Consider the following 19,760-nt stretch of genomic DNA (forward strand, 5'->3'; position numbering starts at 1 on the left):
TTTTTTTCTGAACTTGTTTTTGGGGGGTTTTTTAACCACTTGCTACCATTTTGGGTAGTCAAAGTCTGTGGTGTTGCTATAAATCAATGGAGTCAAACTGATGGCTTTTTTTGATGCCTGTGGGAGAAGAAGGCCTGGCGATGGCGTAAGTGGGTCCAACTTTTCCAGGCAGGATTTGGATTCACCTGTGGAATTTGAAATGCTTCTGGAAATCAAGTCTTTTAAATCTCATCCATTTAGATGGTGGCAGAAGACACTTGGAGGTAAGCTGCTCTTTGCTGTACCTACCCTTTGGTGAGGGAAGCAGCACAGAGCTGCTGGTTTTTGCTTTGCTGTGCAAGGTTGAATCTCTAAAACCTGCCTGCAACCTACTCGGCCCTCTTGGGGGTCCATACTGAAGTCACAAATATGTGTATGGCTTTATCTAGATGTCAAATAGCTACTGGTGCTGCTGGTTCGTCTCCGTTGGTCAGGCTGGTGCTGTGGTGTTGACTCCCTGTAGGCTTGCAGCCGCCCCATGTGTTGCGGCGGGTCCCTGCTCCGTAGGAACAGCCTGCGGAGGGAACTGGGGGGGCAATACCCGGTAATTCCCCGGTGCCCGGGAGGGCCACGCAGGCAGCGAGGGCTTCCCTGCTGCTGGGAGCCCTGGGCCGCGTTGGCTTGCGGCAGACACCGCTGATCTTGTCAGCGCGACTGCTGCCAGTTTGCTCACGCAGGGATTTTAGGAGGCGAGGAGGAGGATTTGGCACAGAGCTGCGAGGCTTCTCCTCGAAATCCTGTCCGCCTCTACCCGCTGGGCAAAGCAGCCCTGCAGCAGCGGGAAGAGGCGGGGAGCCGTCTTTAACCCCCAGCGTGGCGAGGGGATGCTGCGGTGGGCTGTCCTGCCTGCCGCCCCGGGACGGCGGCACCCTGCAACTGGAGAAGGCTGTGACTGGGCTTGCAGGCCCCCCCAGTACGGCCAGGCAGATGGCTAGGATCAAACGGGCTCGGGAAAACTGAGCCAGAATGTTTGGAGAAGAAAGCTGTTTGTACATACTGACAGCAGCGAGCAGAAGCCTGAGGTCCCGGTACGGGTGTTGCTCTTACCCGTTGGCACAAGGTGAAATAACGCTCTTCCTTATCTTCCTCTGAACCTGAATAAACTCCCCGTATCGCAGTAAAGAATGCCAGAGGAGGAACTCCGAAAGCATTTGATTTACTGAATAGGAGTACGGGCTCGGGTGATACGCAAAGGGATGGGCTACTCCTGGCAGAGTGCGGAGCTTCGTGCTTTCAGAATGGCATCTCGTGCGTCTGCGCGCTGAAAATGCTTCTCCTTACTAAAATAATCCTTCCCTTATACCATCCCCTCCTCCCCTTATTAAAAAAAGACCCTGAGCAAACAATCTGGTCTAGCTTAAGTCTATAAAAGTGCTGGAATTTCCAAGTTAAAGCTGTGGTTCATGTACGTAAACCAAGCTATCTTCTCCTACCGCGTTATATTGCTTATAATAGCCTTTCAAACTACTCAGACTCTAAATAAGAGCGTAGGTACTGACTGCACTAAGTATTCCATCAGCTGGCATCTACACTGAGGATTTTAAGTTATCCTAATAAGGCTTCCAACTCTAGCTTTTTCTGAGCTTTAACTAAAGACCGCTGTGTTGGGAGACTCATTTTTGCTCAGAGGCCAGCGTGGTCCTTCGTAGAAGTTTCACTGTATTTGGACTCCAGTCTTGGAAATCTGTTCCTTAAACACAATATAAAGTATGTGCAGCCATGTTTGTGTTACAAAACTAGCGCTGCCAGTGTTGTCACTTACATCCAGGCCCAATGAGGCCATTTCTCTCCCGGTCCTACCTTATGTGTGTTGGAGTAAGAGCAGAATACGCGCACAGATCAGTACAGCTGTAAAACAGGGTGGAAGGACGTCAGCAGCAGAGCTTTGAGAAACGTAAAAAGAACAAATCTAGTAAGCTGTGTCGAAAGCAAAGTACAGATGACGTGATGTGAGACAGTGGCATCTTATGTGCTGCTGCTGCCCCTTTTCGTGGCAGGATGGACATCCCCTCCTTTGCCAGTTACCTCTCCTTTGGAGCAGGAATAAGCAACAACAAATGCATGGTTAGCGTCCTGTTTAGTTACAAGAAGTACAACAGACAGTACACAAGCAACTCTCTTCTTGCTAAAACTGTGTGGCACCTCTTTTTTTTTTTTTTTGTGTCCTTCTGGCCTGCTTTATTCTTGGGACAAGCAAGATCACCATCCTCGACGTCCCTGTGTGGTGCAGTCTACTTGGAGAGTAATAACACTTGTCTCGGCAACAACGGGAGCACATTTATTAAAAATAAAACCCACAAAAAAACCCCAAAAAACAAAAAAAACCAACATCACCTTGTAAGTTAACAGCTTTCTGCTCTGTTGGAGGTGCTGCTCCAGAGGGTGTGGTCCAAGGGATGCGGCGCTGGCGTGGGTGCAGCCCTCTCTGCCGACAGAAGGTGCCTGCCAGCGCTGGGGTGCAGCGACAGGGTGACTTCTGCCCACTTCACCTAATGGCAAATCCCCTCCCAGCTGGTTGCATCATTTGGCTGCTATTCCCTTGGATTTGATTGATACGTTAGTTTTAGAGATGCCACAGTCTGGTTGTTTACTTCTGAAGGGTATGCAAGAGAGTCTCGCTCACCTTCAGGTTAACGACTCACAAGAGCCATATTATCTTACGCTTTTCTTCCTTTAAAATTTCCCCTCCTTGCTGCCAGCTGTGCTGGTGTAGAGTACTCACCTCCCCGTTTCAGGGGGTACGAGTTCAGACATGCTCATCCAGGCTTGCTGATAGCTGCTGGTACATACCTCTGCGCAGCGCGGGTCTCTGCCGAAGAGCTGTCACTGCAGGAGAAGGGCTGCGGGCACGTGGCTTCAGAAACCGAAGGGGACCCTCTGCTTGGGAAGGCAGGGCATGGCAGCCTGCAGCTGGCCCTCTTCGCCTTGCTACGCAGTGTTTGAATAGAAATGTAGCAGGTATAAAACAGGAGTTCTCAGCTCGCTGCACGGTGTGACACGGTGTAGATGACCCCCTGCTTAAATTCTGACAACTGGTAGCCTCTGCTGAGTGCTTTAGAAGGAATAAGCCACGTTCCTGTTTTCAGAAGTCTTGTTGCGAACGAGCTGTCTAGTGAAATGGAAATTCATCACCTGAAGTGCTAAAGAGCAGCTTTGCTTTCCAAAGGAAAACTAGGACAAACACCCAGAGAGGCTATTGGAGGGAAAGCATTGTTCTGCATGTTCCTTTAGGATGTGCGTTACCTGTAGCTTCCCAATAAGCTAAAAAACTTCATATGATTTGTATGAATTGAGGCCTTGATAGTCAACTCTTTTATTCTGGGAAGCCTAGCGAGCGCAGGGACCCCAGGACCTTATTTGTCTGCTGTTAAATTCAGCTTGTGCAGCGTGGGACACGGAGGAAAAGCAGATGAGCGCATGAAATCTTCATAAATCTGTCAGGTAGGCATCTGTGGTTAGCAGTAGCACTGCTCCTCTTGTCTGTGCCTCCTCTAAACTCAACCAGAGATTCCAGGCATAACTCTGCATGTCCTTACAGCTTTATAATTGTGGCCCGCATGGCAAGTCGAAGAAATAATGAGGATAAAGTAGTGCAAACAATAGCTATACAAGCTAATTAGCCCTGCCTGTCACTGAAAATAATACAGTGGATGGGCTGACAATCTAAAGCCTCGCTTGAACTTTCAAAGCAGGAAGTTAGTACGAAGAGATCCTGAAATAAAGCTTTCCTGTAGCCTGAGATGATTTTAAGGGTCTGCAACCCATTACCTACTCAACGGTCACATCATAAATTCCCCTTTGGGACCACGATGCTCTGTTACGTGCTTCATAATGCAGTAGATAACCACGGTTTCTAAGAGTTGGTGCAACATCTCTAATGGAGTATGCGTTAGGTATTGCACAGGGCTATAACTAGTTTGCAGTTTGGTGCCAGACTACTGAAATGACCACCTACGCAGTGATGGGTTGGAGCATTTCAGAGCAAAGCCGTAAGCTTGGAAACCTCTGCAAACCTTCTTTTCTTGGAGCTTTCATTTTTCTCCCCTTCAAATGGGACAATTTCTCCTTAATCACAGAACCTAATTCTGCTGTTGAAAAGGACAGCGTCTACTGAATTTAGCGGGAGGATTGAGGAACAACTCAGTAAGTCAATAGAGAATAAGCCTAGGAAAAGTCATTCTGTACATCATGAGTTTTAGCTCGGGAAGTCCCTGGGATGAAGATTGATGGAGGAGTAATCTGGGAGGCAATTGCTATGAAACTGCCCCCATTTCTACCCCCATCCTGGGCACTGTGGCTGTTGACCACCACTGGAGGTCAAGCATGAGGGTGGCCAGCCCGGCGGTCTCATTTGGTGTGGGCTTTCTCAGAAATGCATATCTGCGCTTGCAGAGTAACGTGAAAAAAGCTCCTGTGGCACGTGGTGCTGGCACGAGGACCCAGACCCACTGCGGCGTGTGCCTGCGTGGCTCCCAGCCCTGGTGACCATTGACTCTGGAGGAGGAGTGAGTGGGACCTCGCCTGGTCTAGGAGGCTGCTCCAAGGGCACGGGGGTTAGAGCCTTCTCCTGGGGGCCTGAAAACAACCACATGTGTAACTTCTTCCTGCTACTTTGGTCTTTATGCTCCTAAATTGTGTGAGTTTGGCTTTCTGGTAAATTAAAGTCAGGCCAGCGGTCTGTTTCAGATTTACACACGTGTACTTGAGAGGGAGCCAGCCTAGGGAGTCGAGCGAGGATGAGAAACCCGTTGCGTCCCGGCGGTGCCACAGGCTTGACGCATGGCCTCAGGCGTACTCGAGCTCCCCGGCTCTGCGTTCCTGTGTTGTTGTTGTTGTTGTTGCTCTGAACGTTGTTGACGGTACTTTCTGAGCAGGTTGCCAGCTGCAGAGCCCTGCGCCCGGGCGCGGGCAGATGTCCCGCAGCTGTGCGGCTGGCCAGGAATTCCCACTTTGCTTTGAAGCAAATGAGCTTGTTCCACCCGGCGGTTTTCATCCCCCGCCAGACCGAGCGCAGACCCTCTGCTCTGGCTCAGGGCTACCATCTATTTCTGCCTCTTCACGTGCTACAGATCGTACCCAGAGGTTCGGTCACCAGCCAGGAGGGGGTTTGCTGCGTCCGTCCCTAAGCACCGTCACGTCCCAGTAAGGAGGCACTTAAGGGCTTGCCTTTCGGGTCCCGCAGCGTTTTGCGGTGCCTCAGTGTGAGCGCAGTATAATTACTCCCGAGCCGGGGCACGGCTTGCTTCGCAGTGGGGGAGGCTGGTGTTTTTTCAGCATCTGGGGTGCGAGTGCAGTTAAAAGACCGCAGGGTGCTGCCTTTGCCCGGCAGCACCCTGATGGAAAGGCGGCGCGTGGCGTGCGCCCGCGCTGCGGGCACGCCACGGCTGCGCAGGCAGCGGCCTGCTGTCCCCTCCCAACCCGCAGCCCCAAAACTTACTGAAAGAGAACATGTTTTTGGGCTGGGGGAGTGCCACAGCCTGGCTCCTGGGGGAGGAGGAGGAGGACGACGGGTCACCTGGACCCGCTGGGGCAGGCGAGGGCTCCCAGCCTGGCTGGCTGTGCCGCGCGGGCACTGCACCGTGCCGAGCCCCATGGGGGCCCGTCTCCCCTTGGAGCCAGCACCGCTCGAAGGCCACTGCAGATCTGCCTTCGTGTGGAGAGATTTCTAATGCTGACTCTTCTTAATCCTATATTGTCAAACCCGTGCAAGCTATTCTGAGCCCAGAAGGTGCCCATGGGAAGCCTCTGCGAGCCATGTGGGTGCAGAGCTCCACCAGCACCTCACTGCTGGGTGACGGGGAGGCACCCGTGTGTGCCAGGCTGCCGTGTCCTGTAGACCTTGCCAAGCCTCATCCCGGCCTTCCCCAAATGCCATGACCCCTAGACACCCACCCCACCACCAACTTTGAACTTCTGTCTCCAGTCCCCGCTCTGTGCCCCGAGAGGCAACCCCCCCGAGCCGCCCCACCCCCAGCAGCACAGCAAGCCCCACGCTTCAGGACGGGGTGGCCGCCACACCTCGAGCTTTAGGCTCGCTTCTCTGGGTGTGCCGGTCCTGTTGCGCGGCCGTTGGGACCGTGAGTGCCCGGCCAGCAGCCCCGTGCGGTGCTGGGGCTCGTGGGGAGGCAGCCAGGCCCGCACCGGGCAGGAGGGTCGTGGGGAAAAGGGTGCCTGGGCACCTGCGAGCCAGGTGAGTGGGGAGAGGTTTGGCATCTGATCCAAAAGGCTAGGCACTAACTGCAGCTCAAAGGGCCAGGACTGAAAAAGAACGTCTCGGAGGCACCCAGAGCAGCTAGCGGGAAGCTGTATTTCCCAAGAAGTGCTGCATAAGCTGGCAAATCTCTGTCATGAGGGAAGTTTTAGTTGAAGTCTCAGGGGAAAAAATCAGGATGATATTTTGGATAACTTTTTTTCCTTTCTAGGGGCTACCAAATGTTTTGAAACCCTTTGTGGCTTGGCTTCCCTACAGGGAGAGATTTATGAGTTCAGATAATTGATGCTGTGGTGTCTGCCTGTGCAGATGGAAATGGCCTTGTTGAACATGTATATTTAAAAAAAAAAACCAAACCCAGAAAAGACTTTCTGCCAAAGCTGTGATTGCTGCGAGTAGTAACTAGGGAGTTACAAGAACTTGTATTCAAAATACATTTGAGCTGCAGAGAAAAAACTCTGCCTCCTCTCCTCGCATGGCAGGCACACTGATCCGTCTTCATGGGCCAGCTTGGTCTACAGGGCAGCAAACCTAACATTATTCCTGAACAGGTCTATTTGAGATGTAACGAGTGTGCCTGGGAGAAGAATTTGGGCCAGTAACACCGTTTGGGTTGGGAAGTATAACAGGATTTGACTAAACATTGATGCGATTAGGAAAAGTGTTTCTTTCGACTACTACCACCATCCTTCTGACCTACAGTCTCCTTTCTTTTGGGATGCACAATATATGATGCCAAAAACTTTTTTAGTTTTGTAAAACGTATTTATGAAGACTTCAGCACGTCACTGGATGCAAAACTCTATCCTTTCTATAAATATGTATTGCACAATATCTGTTCCCCAACGTTAAACTCTCGACAATATAAATATTTCGTAATATAATTATAACTCGGCATTAAATAACTAAACAAAATGCATGACAGGCTCTGTGAGTCACTAGTGCAGATATATGCTGTATTGATTGCTGATGCAAAGGTCCACTTTGTAGGCTGATTTTATTTATCAGAATACACACACCGCTCGAAACTGGAAATACTCCTACCTACAGAGTATTTAAAGGATGTTTAAAATAAAATCCCCCTCTGCAAGTATAAAACTCTGTCAAAGACTTCAGCCTTCTCAAGTACACTTCAGGCTTGAAATAACAGAAAATATGGGCTCCAGACTTTTTTTTGGCCTGGCAAACAAATGTTGCGACATCTCCCAGTGAGGTCCCTGGATCCGGCCCTGCCCTGCACAGCACCGGGCACGCGCTGCCGAACAGCCTGTGCCCTCGGCGTTTGGACGGGTCCAGCGCAGCCGGGAGCCAGCGCAGCCGGGAGCCAGCGCTCCCTGCGCTCGCTCCCTGCGCTCGCTCCCTGCGCTCGCCCGGCTCTAGTCCGCAGCCAGGTGCGTCGACGCCAGCCCTTCGGGATGGGCGCACGTGCGGGTCTGAGCCTCTGACTCTTGCCAGCCTGGGTGATCAGGGACTGGGAAAAATACCAGGACCTGCTACCACCCATCCGAAAATCCCTGTGGGTAATTAACTGGCACTGCTTTGTGATTGCCCCATCGTTGGTCTCGTCCCCTCAGCCCCGCTTCCCTCCTGTTGATTCTCCTCCCGGGGAAGAGAACCTGGGGTGAGGACAGGCTTCCTCCATGGCCAGGGCCGCCACACAAACCCGGCCCCAGCCATGGGCTGTCTTGGGGCAAAGCCGCTGTCCCTCTGCAACAGACCTCTGGAGAGCCCGACCCCATGGATGAAGCAGCCGTGGGACAGCTCACAGGACGCTTGCTGGGGGTGGCTGTGTAGGTCTAGGCTTCACCGAGGGGGCAAGACCTGTCAACAGCTTCCCAGGAAGAAGGAGGAAAAAAAAAAAAATCGGGCAAAGCCATTTCTGGCAGAGGGGCCAGGATTTGTCTCAGGAAGAAGCAGGATCCCGAGGGACCTCTGCAGGCTGGGAAGTGGATGGGAAGTCGCTTCCTGGCTTCTCCCAGCCGCGGGGAGAAGCAGCTGAGACACGGCGTGTGGAGGTGATGAGGTGGAGCGACTGGGAAGAGAAGTCGGAGAAAGCCAACCCAGGGGAAACACTGTTTGCTGGTGAGCATGTTTGCAGGAAGGAGGAAAAAGAAACGAGGGCAATGTAGCCAGTCAAGAGCGGGGAAAAAGAAAAAAAAAAAACCCTTGAAATACCACACTGAGCGGCAGGCCAGGGGATGCCGCTGAGCACAGCGGGTTAGTGCGGGGCCGTGGGGCTGGGGCAACCGAACGCGGCAGCCGTGAGCTCGACGTGGGGATTCGGGTGTGAGCAGCCTCCGCTTGGGGCTCGTTCGTGCTTGCACGCTCTTGGCGGCTGAAACGGAGCAGCTTCGCTAACGAGCAGATGTTTTCTCCGTGTGGCTGTTAGGACATCCTTCAGGGTTCCTGCTAGAGACGCGTAACCAGCCCCCCCACCCACGCTCCAGCTTTGAGCGCAAGCCGCAATACACAGTTGTGCAACAGCATTCGCTTTGCGCCGCTCCCGACGGTCCACGGTATGTACAGAAACTGGAGCTTTGAAAAGAAAAATCATCCTGCTGCTGCTAGAAACGACTCAACATTTCTGGCCTTCGGACACTCGGCAATCTGCCTTACACAGAAACCCGAATTTGGGGCTCGCAGTGTGCCAGCCACCTGCGCTGCCTGCTTTGCAGTTTCTTCTTACCTGGCTCCGGAGCGGACTAAGATCACGCCAGTCCGTACCCAAATTGAGTACAGGACACATGGGGTACCAGAGCTGCCGTCCCGCCCATCTCCTCCAAACTGACCAGCCATCCAGCATCACAGGGCAGCCAGCTCAGCTGTGGGGATGTTAAGGGTATTAAAAAAAAAACAACCAAAAAAAAACAAAAAAAAAACAACCCAAACAAAAAAAACCCAACCAAAAAACATCGGGGCAGCGTAGAGCAACAGCTGAGGTGTTAGGCGTGAAAGCCACGGGCGCTTGCCGCTTTCGTGAGGGCTATAATGGGATATCAAAAACTTTGCAGAGAAAACCCCCAGCCATCTGCGTGCACCTGATCGATGCCGCAATCAGTTAAAACCACTGGCAGAGACGTTGTATGAAGGGTGTTGTTCATACCACGTCCACCTGTAAAGCGAAAAAACCACCCCGGTGGGTTTTAGATAGTGCATACTGTAATTGATGGCTTAATTACAGCCTACCTGAGGCACAAGTCTGCTCTCTTCCATTTTTCTGGAAAAGTCTCGTTCAGTTTCTCGTTTATCACCTGAGAATTAATGTCTCTCGCAGACACTGCAGAAGGTGGAAAAGTATTGCTTCAGCGCTAAAAACATTTTCATGAAAATGGAACAAATAATAATAAGTGCTTGTTTGTTTTTCCTAATAAATTAGCTGGCCTTTTAAATGTGATTACGTTTCTTTAGTAATCTTATTTAAATATGCAGTTTTGTGCTTCTCACATTTCGCCCTGTGTTTGAATGGTGTTTCTGAACCTCCCTAATCGCTGCCGTTATTTGTGCTTGAGCAGTGTGAGGAGCGAGACTCTGATTTAAGCAGATGGGTTTGCATATCGCCTAGGTTACCATTTGCATGGAAGGGAAAAAGATCGCAACCACAGCATCCTCTGTCTTTCCTGGCTGAATCGTGGCCTGTGGAAAACAGTAAATGCCAAAGAAATCATCAATAAATCATAATGCGCTTCCCTGTTTGAGCAGTTTATCCTGGAGAATCTTAAATTGCAGTTATTTTCAGAGTACGGCTGTGAGGTCCGCGGGCGTTTTATGGTTGGGTAAACTCATCACGGAGTGTTTAAGGGATTTGCTCAAGGTCTCGCAGCAAACTAATGACAGAATCGCCGCGTCCCCTTGTTTTCCAAATTGGCCCGTCATCTTTCATTTGAAAGAAAATGAGAAAACCCTCGCGTCCCCCCTCTCCGCGTTGCCAAGGGGAAACGCGGTGTTTTCAAGGGCAGGGCCTGCTCTGGGGCGCGGCGGCACTCGGCGTTGTGATGGGAAGGACCGGCGGGCACCGGCAGAGCCTGTGCTGGGGCAGCTCCGCTCCGCGGCGTGACTTCTGTCCCGCGCAGGACCCTGCGCTTGTGACTCCGATCGCGGGCGCGACACGTGGCGCCCGGTGCGCGTACGCTCTGCTGCCTGGGATGCTCTTGCAGCCGTCTTTCTCCTGATGCCGAGTTAAGGTTCCCACACAACGTGTTCAACAAAGATTACCTTCTATGCAACGCGACGCCATCCTACTGGCAAAGCTTGCCCGCGCCGCGGTTGCTGCTGACGTTTGCTTTCGAGCAGCTAAAGTTCAAAGGAGAAACGAGCCGTGTTGGGAACGGGGTGGGGGAGGACCAGGGCTCAGCGAGGCAGTGACGAGTGGCGGTGAGGAGGGAAGCCAGCGTCTTATGGCCTTGCCTGAAACGTTGGGATTAAAAGGCTACCAGAGGCACAGATTAGACGGTTGCAGTTAAATTAATCCTAGCTCAATAGTGTTGCATCCCTTCCGCGCAGTTAAACGGCGTCAGAGCCGAGCTACGTAATGACACCTGCAGGGTGGCTGCTCAGGTAAAGGGGGGATGATGGAACCGTTTCCCCCCACTCTGCGTGTAACAGTGTGTTTTACCACACCGCTATACCATCTGTAACGCTCGTGGCTATAGGTGCCCAAAATGTAGAGCTGGAAGCTCTGTTATTACTTTTTTTAACAGTAGATGCCTAGGTACCTCTCACTTGCTTTAGGAGCCTTTGGAGTTGACATTTTCTCTTTAGCCATCAGCACTGGAAACCTTTATTCCCCTAATAAAAGCTGAGATTTTTCACATAACAACATGATTCTGGTAACTAGAGCTTTAAGAAAAAGGTCAGATAATGTGACACTCGCAATAAAAGCTCAAGATTTGACAAAGCTGTATTTAGTGCAGTTCCCAGTTGAAGGGGGAATTGCCATTATGCGTTTGGTTTAAAGTACACTTACATTTATTCCAGGAAAGCTCTAATGCAACCTTTTCCTATTAGCTAAATAAAAGATTAAGTTAATGCTGCCACTTATTTTAAAATTTACTGAAGCTATCAGGGAGGGGGAGGAAGAGGCAAAGACTTTTGTAGATAAGTCGCTATAGCAATACACAATGTTGGTAAAACTTTGCTCATTCATTAATATACACTGTAGATTTCACTAATTATAGTCTGAAGCATCGCTTCCTCATCTTCTTTTTTGCCTTTTTGGTCATTTCACAGAATTTCTGGTGTCGTTTCGTTAGCCAGCATGCATGGGTGTCTCTGCTTGAAAACAGGGGCAGGAGAACGAGTTTTTGGGCACGTACCGCTCGGAGGCAGCGAGGAGGGGTTTGAACGGGGCTGTCTGCAAGCAGGTGCTGTCGGTCTTTATCCTATCGGGGCAGGGGGGTTGATATCGGTACAAGGCTCTCATGGAAATGAAGTGTCTTCCTTCCTTTCCCATGGAACAACTGCTTTATGTGGGACACCTGGCATCAGGTTTTATCCTCTCAGTGCTTCCAGCACGTGCATGTAAAAAGCGTGACTACAAATAACATGAATAACAAATTTGGGCAAGGGACTTACCTTTTCTTTCCAGCATGGCCCAGCTCAGATTAGGAGAAGATTTTTTTTTTTTCCTATGCTTTCTAATGGCTGGCAGGCTTTTGTGTCCACAACACAGAGCGTGCAGGAGACACGGGACGGAATTGCTGAGAAATAATACATGGTTTCTGTTTGGGGTTTTTTGGCCAAACCACGTCCTTTGCCCCAAAAGACTTTGCAAGGGTACCTATAACTCTTTCTTTAATGAAAAGGATTCCACCACAGACTTTTTTTGAGAAAAGCAGAGAAATACGTCAAAATTGATCAAAAATAAGCTGTGCAAATAACATTCAATATCGTAAATGGGAACGTGAAATGATTTGTGGTCAAATTTGTATGTTTACATTCATAAAGATTCTTTCAGAAAGGATGTTTTATTCCATTTTCTCATGTTTCACAACTGAACAACAAGATTTTATCGCTTCTCACGCTTGCTTTTTACCAGCACTGCTGATGTATAATGTGATTTCACATACTCTTGCCACTGTCCACCAAAATGTCCTTAAATTATTGAATCCGGTCCTATATTAGCCTTTTACCATGGGCTTCGTTGGGTAGGCATAGCACGCAATCTGGTTCGTTAACCCTGCTCCTTCCTTTCCACTTGTTAATTAATCAGCTTCATACCATTGATCAAATTTTGATGGCTAAAGACTGTTTTCCTGTGTTCTGAAAATACACAAATAAACGTTGCTGTAAGAGTCTGGCATTCAGGGAAGGAGTGATTACTGGCTCCAGCAACCATCTAGAGTAGAGTAGCATCTACTGGAAATTAAATGAAATGACAGCTCAAAAATGAGAAGTACAATAAAACCTTGCCAATACAGAGGAGCTGGCTGCTTCCACTCCTCGGACGCAAACCTTCTGCAGCCCATGGGGCGATGTGATTAGAAGACCAACCTGGATAAATCCACACAGCCAGGCTGCTTGGCATATTCCTCAGTTAGATTTTATTGAGGCTCTTAAACGGAGGAGGAGACCTCACGGGGGACAAGTCGGTGCTTGGTCTCACTGCGTACCTGTCCCCTCCTCTCTCCACAGGTTTGCAGGGACCAGTGTCCCAAGAGCAGCCGTGGGAGGGGACGGGATGCAGGGGCACAGCCCTCCCGCTCCCCCCACTTCTGCCGGCCGGTCCCCATGTTGTACCACACCGGGGGACTGGCCCCCTCCTCTCCCAGAGCAAGGCTTTGACCCAGGATCCTCAGAGGGAAAGGGCGAGGGGTTTTGCCAGAGTTGAAAGAGAAATCCTTCAGGATTTTGGCCTGGGATTTCTGCATCGGCTTACCCCCCTAGGAGTACAGCCAGCTTCTCCGTCAGCGTCGCTTCGCGTAGGTAGCGCGAACTGTGCACCTGGAGCGAATGAGGGCAGGTACTTTCACTAAGTGGGCTGCCATTGATTTTCATATGTTCATAGGTATTAGAGAGGAAAAAGGCCTATTAAATCATCTAGTCAGTATAATCAGTGCAGAACTATTCCCTGCTGGACATTTACTGGTGGTTTGTCAAGTCTAGTTCAGGAAATTGAGTTGTAGTGTTCAATATAATGGATTCTAAATTTCCATTTAATATCAGTTTTCTTTGGCTTCTGCTTTTACATTAATGCATTGATGTGCTTTATATTGATTGACTTTTCTTAGTGTAATGAGAACAAAATGCCACTTATCATTTAAGTCATTTAACTCAAACTAGCAAGCTATCAAGCTAGCGCCTCCCAGGGGAAAGTCATAATGGCTGTAGCAGAGAGTCATGTCAATACAGAAGTGTTGGTAAGATAGATAATTCTACAAATGTTTTAATTTATTTCAAAACAATAGTAGAGAGTTATACAGCTGAATATACTATCAAAACCTACTCAAACAATGAATTAAATCCTCAGCACTAATCTTGCCAGTCCTACTTGTCTCCCAGCTTCCTTGCAGTTTCATACATCTTATGTGCTCAGCTGCCTCTGCAAAAATAGAGGAATGTCTTCAAAATCATGAGAAAGAAAGCAAACATAGCATTAAGCTTTGAGCCAAATCCCAGCTCTGCTATGACTGCTATGCCATGGAGATCTGCTTGAGAAGGACTGAAAGAATAAGAGTAGACCCGTTGCTGTCCCTCCCCTCAACTATTAAAACGTGATGCTGCTAGTAGTGGATTATTCATGGATTTCAATGTAGCAGCAGACCTAGCGTGAGAATAGGTGACAGAAGGAGGTTTTGATCCTTATAAACAGGTTGCTGAAAAGGCACTGTGATTACTGTCGTATATATCATCACTTAATATGAAAAATATCATACCCCTCTAGCACCAGGCTCTTAGAAACATGTTCTGAGTTTTAACACCCCAACTGTCTCACAAATGCTGCCAAACTGTTGGCCGCTGGAAGAGAGGTCTGGGCTTAAACATCTGTAGAGCACAGATGCGGTGCAGGGTGAACTGTTATTTAAAACTACCGGAAAGCAATTAAAATCTCGCCGTTCTTGGTAACACATCACTGGAATTATTTATAGCATTAATTCTGAATGTCGGGTAACAGCCTTCCTTATATGTTGGGTAAGAAATGACCAAACTGAAGATGTATTCCTGTGATACGTTCCTTGCGATAGATTTTTATGAGCTTTTAATAAGTTTGGGGTAAAGAAATAAGGCAGATGATACAACATTTTCTCTTTGCAGAATGGTGCAGTTGTTTTTAATTATGGATTCATGGGAAGGTATGAGGAAGAAAAAACATTCAGGTCCTTTCTTCCTCTCTTTCTTGTGTTGTCTACTGTCACAGTTACTGTATGGCAGTGGTCTACATCTTGCCTAGAGCATGAAATTACTGGCAGAAGTTCAGTTTTTACCCAGTATTTCTCTGAGGTGTTTGAATCCAGCCTGAAAATGTAAAAGCCTTATGACCACTTCTGGCTGTCAGCAGATCTGTTCTCATTCCCTGCCAAAAAAAGTTAATTACAAATAAACTATTTCAAGAGAATCTGAAGTGCACTTATACCAAACAGACTGCTGTCAGTGATTCTCTGCAGAAGGTGAAGAATCAGAAAATTTCCCATGACTTCAGGCTGTTTCTCTGGAAAGGTGACAAAGACTGAACCGAGAAGAAGGTGGCTGAGAGCACAGCTAGGTCACACTCCTCGTTTCCAGAACTAATGATGCTATTTACATATGGCAGCTCTCCAAGGAAAACAAATCTATCCATGCTTTCTCCATCCATCTTTCTTCATTCCAGAAGCTGCTTTTGATTCATCCAGTACAATCTTATAAGCCAAGTTGGAAGGTAACATAAGGGCAGCCAGGCTGAAGGTCCCTGCAGCCCAGTACTCTCCAGTCATGGCACGAGTCGGCAACGGAGAAACAGGCATGGAGCAAGTAAGGTCATCCTTCCCCTAACAGTTTCCCTTTTTGTAGATGAGAGAATTTCTTGAGCTGATACTCGCTGAACCTCCTGTTGGCCCCCCAGGTGTTGCATCCTTGGGCAGGGAGTGCCAGGGGCATCCTATGAAGGACCATGTCTGCCTGCCTTTTTCAGCTCTGGCTCCTCCTGGATCCCTTCAATTCTTCCCCGTAGTGGAAGATGTGTTGTGAATGCTTGATCCAGCTCTGCTCCCTGCTCCTGTGACCTGAGGTCTCTGGTTTATCGCCTCGCTTATACTTTCTCCAGATGGAAGAGTCTCGGCCTACCAACTTGTCCTCACAGGGGAGTTTTTGATATGGGGTCACACTTGTCCCTTTTTCACTCTTTCCCGCCTAGTTCTGCTATAGCTGTTTGAGATCAGAACTGCATACATACTGCGAACATCCAATCCATACTAAGAGTAAGCTTATAGGAGCAACGTTGACCTCAGAACTGAGATAAAACCCGATTTTTTGCTTCCTGTTCTTTGAAAAGTGCGCACACCAGACACAAAATCCCAAGCAGCAGCTGGAGCTGTGTAGAGGCCCCCAGTGCTGAGAAGTAATCATAACATGTAGTACTTCCCATCCATCCACTGAGCTCTTTCTTAAAATAAAAAGGATTTTCTGCTCCCATTCTCCTGCTCTTCATCCCCATTCTTGTTGAGAAACCTCCTCACGTTTTTGTTCTTCTTTTTGGGTTAGAAACCTTTTTTTTTCCCCCTTCATTTTTGGTCTAACTTCATTCATACTCAGACTATATCTCTTGTTCATGTTGTTATGGGTTTTTCTTCAGCTTATGGATATCTTTCATGTCCCCTCTCAGCTATAGTTTGTCTAAGGCAAGTGAAACAAGCTCTTTTAACTACTGCTTAGGATAAGCAAATCCTTCTGGGACAGTTCGAGATAAATCACTGAAGCCAAGGGTCTCTCTGCTAATCACGCTACCTTTGGCTCAAGCAACTGTCCTATAGGTACAGTTTACCTTCCTTTTACTCAAACTGAAACAGTAATAACACTTAGTATTCAACATTTAAATGACACAAAATTTCAAATGCCTATAAGAGCTTGAACTAAACTAATCAAGTCCCTTAGTCCCTTTGTGTCATGTGGGCCTAGAAATCTTTCCCAAAGCATCTTAGTTTCACTTTGTGCAACAATGGTGAATCCTTTGGCTGTGACTGTGGTACAGATTTGATCCAAGTTACTTCGCCTGTCATAGTTATTACCACCAGTGCATGACGATGAGGGTCGTGAGATGCTGGAACACGTTGCCCAGAGAAGTTGTGGATGCCCCATCGCTGGAAGTGTTCAAGGTCAGGCTGGATGAGGCTCTGAGCAACCTTCTCTAGTTGAAGATGTCCCTGCTCATTGCAGGGGGGTTGGACTAGGTGACCTTTAAAGGTGCCTTCCAACCCAAAGTGATTCTTTGGGTGATTCTATGACATTATGAGATGAGCAACACAGTAGCTCTGATATGTACAATCACTCGTTTATCTATTACATCCACTGGTGAGGCTACTTTAGGGGAATAAGGTTGTCTCTTGGAAAAATTCATTGTGAAGACTATATTCCTATTTTCTTCTAGAGACCAATTTTTTTCCTCTTTGGATATGGGTTCTCCTGTTTGACTTGTCCTATATCATAACTACATATATAATGTCTCAGTAATGTTTCTTACTCTGCCAAAACTTCTTATTCTGTTGCCTTTAGTCAGGCTGGTATATTGAATGCAGCTCTGGATTTTGTTCTGTTAGCTAGTCAAATCCTTAGAAAGTGTCTCCAGTCATGAAAGTGTTTATAATTTGTGTACAATCTGCATATAGCTATATCTCTGTTTCTGGGGATCTTTCCTTGTAGATATGTCAAGCGCTACTTTTCCAATGGCAGTAACATCAGCTTCAGGTATGGTGACCTTCCCAAAAGGTGATGTTAAACTTGTTACACCCATGAGCAAAACCCAAAGTTGCCTCCTCTAAGCATGCTTGGATTCAACGTTTTTAGTACACAGAAGCTGCTGCCCTGTGGTTTAGATGCTGCTGCTTGTTACTCCAGTAGTCATCTTCAACCTATCCGTGAGGAAACTGAATTCTACCTCTGGTCAGAGTTGGTCAGAGGGCATCAGGAGCGGGGCCTGGGCAGTTAATTTAATAGAATAGAATTCACTTAATTATAAGATTTGCGTCACATAAGAAATAGCCATCATTTTCCTAGTGTCTGTGGCTTGCTACCTTAAGTCCACGTTTACTGCAGCAAGGAAGGTTTGTACTGCGTTCATGTCACATGGGGGAAGCCCTTCACCACCACCACCACCACCACCTACTCCTCTAGCTCTGTGCTTCCTCCAGGCCAGTTGACTTCCTACAGATTTTAGGGTTTAAGTGTTTACTGCCGCTCCATGCTCAGAAGTGATGGTGCCCATGCATGCGATCTGCTCCCGGGCCTGGGCCAGGCGTGCTGTGACCCATGACCATGCAGGAGGTACATCACTGCTTATAGACTCATTTTCATAGTCGATTCTCCCTTTTCCAGGCACTGGCACAGCGTGTTCGCTACTTGAAGTAGTTTGTTGCTTCTGACGGCTGCTTGGTTCAACAGCATGTATTATACTGCATTGATGCTCTCCGTGAAGCACCTCTGAGGTGCAAATCCTACAGGTGCATAAAATATAGGTGAAGCCCTTGACTGGCGGAACGTAACAGGAAAAATACTTAGAGATGACTTCCAAGCTTAACCACCTCAGAAAAACCCAGTAAGTGTTTATGCTCTTTCCTTTTAAGCAATTCAATCTGCTTATTTTAAATCCTGAGTTAGTACAGACATGTCCCGTACAGCCATAAATCAGAGTGCTCTGCCTCTTTGCCAGTACAAGATGGAGGCCTGCTTCATATTAAGGACCATTCAAACCGTACTCAGGCTCTGAGAAGCAGCCTTGAACCGCAGGGCTGTCAAGCTGTGGTGCTGAGGGTGTATCATCTGGTTCTCTTCATCCCGCGGAGCAGGACTATACCAGCAGCTGCCTCGGCCCTTTGGCCCCGGAGAGGCTCCCAGGCCGCTCCAGCACGGCTCCACGGCTCGTTCAGCACCTCTCATGGCGCATCTGCTCGTTACTGGCCCAGTAACTATTCCTCAGCGCTCCCCCTCCAATTATCTCCATTTCCTGGACCCTGCGGGATCGCTCGCACAATCGTTACTTTCATTACTTGCGTAGCCGGGGCGATTTCTGCGGCTCCCCCGTGTAACTGGTATGTGTCAGTGTCGTCCCCCGCCGCCGCCGGCAAGAGTTTCGGGTGGGTTTTCATGGCCGCCAGGCTGGCGTGCAGCTGCGGGAGGGCGGCGAGAGCCCGGGCAAGCAGAGCGCAGGAGCACGACCACCTTCTGCCAAAACTGAGCCTTTACGGAAACGTCAGGTACGAGAGCTAAACTTTTCCTGGGGCTGCGAGAGTTCCCGGTAAGATCCTGCACCGCGTCCCCGTTAACGATGCGGGGCAGGCTCGCTCCTGACCTCACGACGTGAAATCGGTGGAGGCTTCACGACGTGTAAAATAACAGAGGAAACACGCTGGCAGGTGGCAGGGGATGGCGCTTAGTCACTGGACGTTAAGCAATGCAGGGCAAGACAAACAAGGATTAGAGATTCTTTGGGGATGCCGTGTCACGTAACCATGCGGAGGCAAGCGGGGGCCCTCACCCGACACCGGGCACAGGCACCGGTTGCCACAGTCAGGCTCCGGCCCAGGGCGAGGAGGCAAGGGAGGAGAGCTCCTCCAAGCCCCCATGGCTGGGTGCAGCTCAGCAGGGTCTTGTTACTCACCTGGGGGAGGTAACAGAGAAACCTGTGCCCCTGTACTCAGCACTGGTGAGGCCGCACCTTGAATCCTGTGTTCAGTTTTGGGCCCCTCACTACAAGAAGGATGTTGAGGTGCTGGAGCGTGTCCAGAGGAGGGCAACGAAGCTGGTGAGGGGTCTGGAGCACAAGTCTTATGAGGAGCAGCTGAGGGAACTGGGGTTGTTCAGTCTGGAGAAGAGGAGGCTGAGGGGAGACCTTATCGCTCTCTACAACTACGTGAACGGGGGTTGTGGCGACGAGGGTGTCGGTCTCTTCTCCCAAGTAACTAGTGATAGGACGAGGGGAAATGGCCTCAAGTTGCGCCAGGGGAGGTTTAGATTGGATATTAGGAAAAATTTCTTCACTGAGAGAGTGGTCAGGCATTGGAACAGGCTGCCCAGGGAGGTGGTGGAGTCGCCATCTCTGGAAGTGTTCAAAAAACGTGTGGATGTGGCGCTTCGGGACATGGTTTAATGGGCTTGGTGGTGTTGGGTTGATGGTTGGACTTGATGATCTTGAAGGTCTTTTCCAACCTTAATGATTCTGTGAAAGACTGGAAAAGTTTATCTTAAAACAGAGATAGAAATGCAGCTGGCTACTCCAACAAATCCTGATTTTAGTTTATTTTTTATTGCACTGTCTTAAATAAAGCCGTATGTCTTTTATTCAGTAAAAAAAAATCACATCACCCTGATTTCCATCAATATGGAAATT

Source organism: Phaethon aethereus (genome assembly GCF_964289735.1).
Source record: "Phaethon aethereus genome assembly, chromosome: 5".
In the NCBI taxonomy this organism is placed as follows: Eukaryota; Metazoa; Chordata; class Aves; order Phaethontiformes; family Phaethontidae; genus Phaethon; species Phaethon aethereus.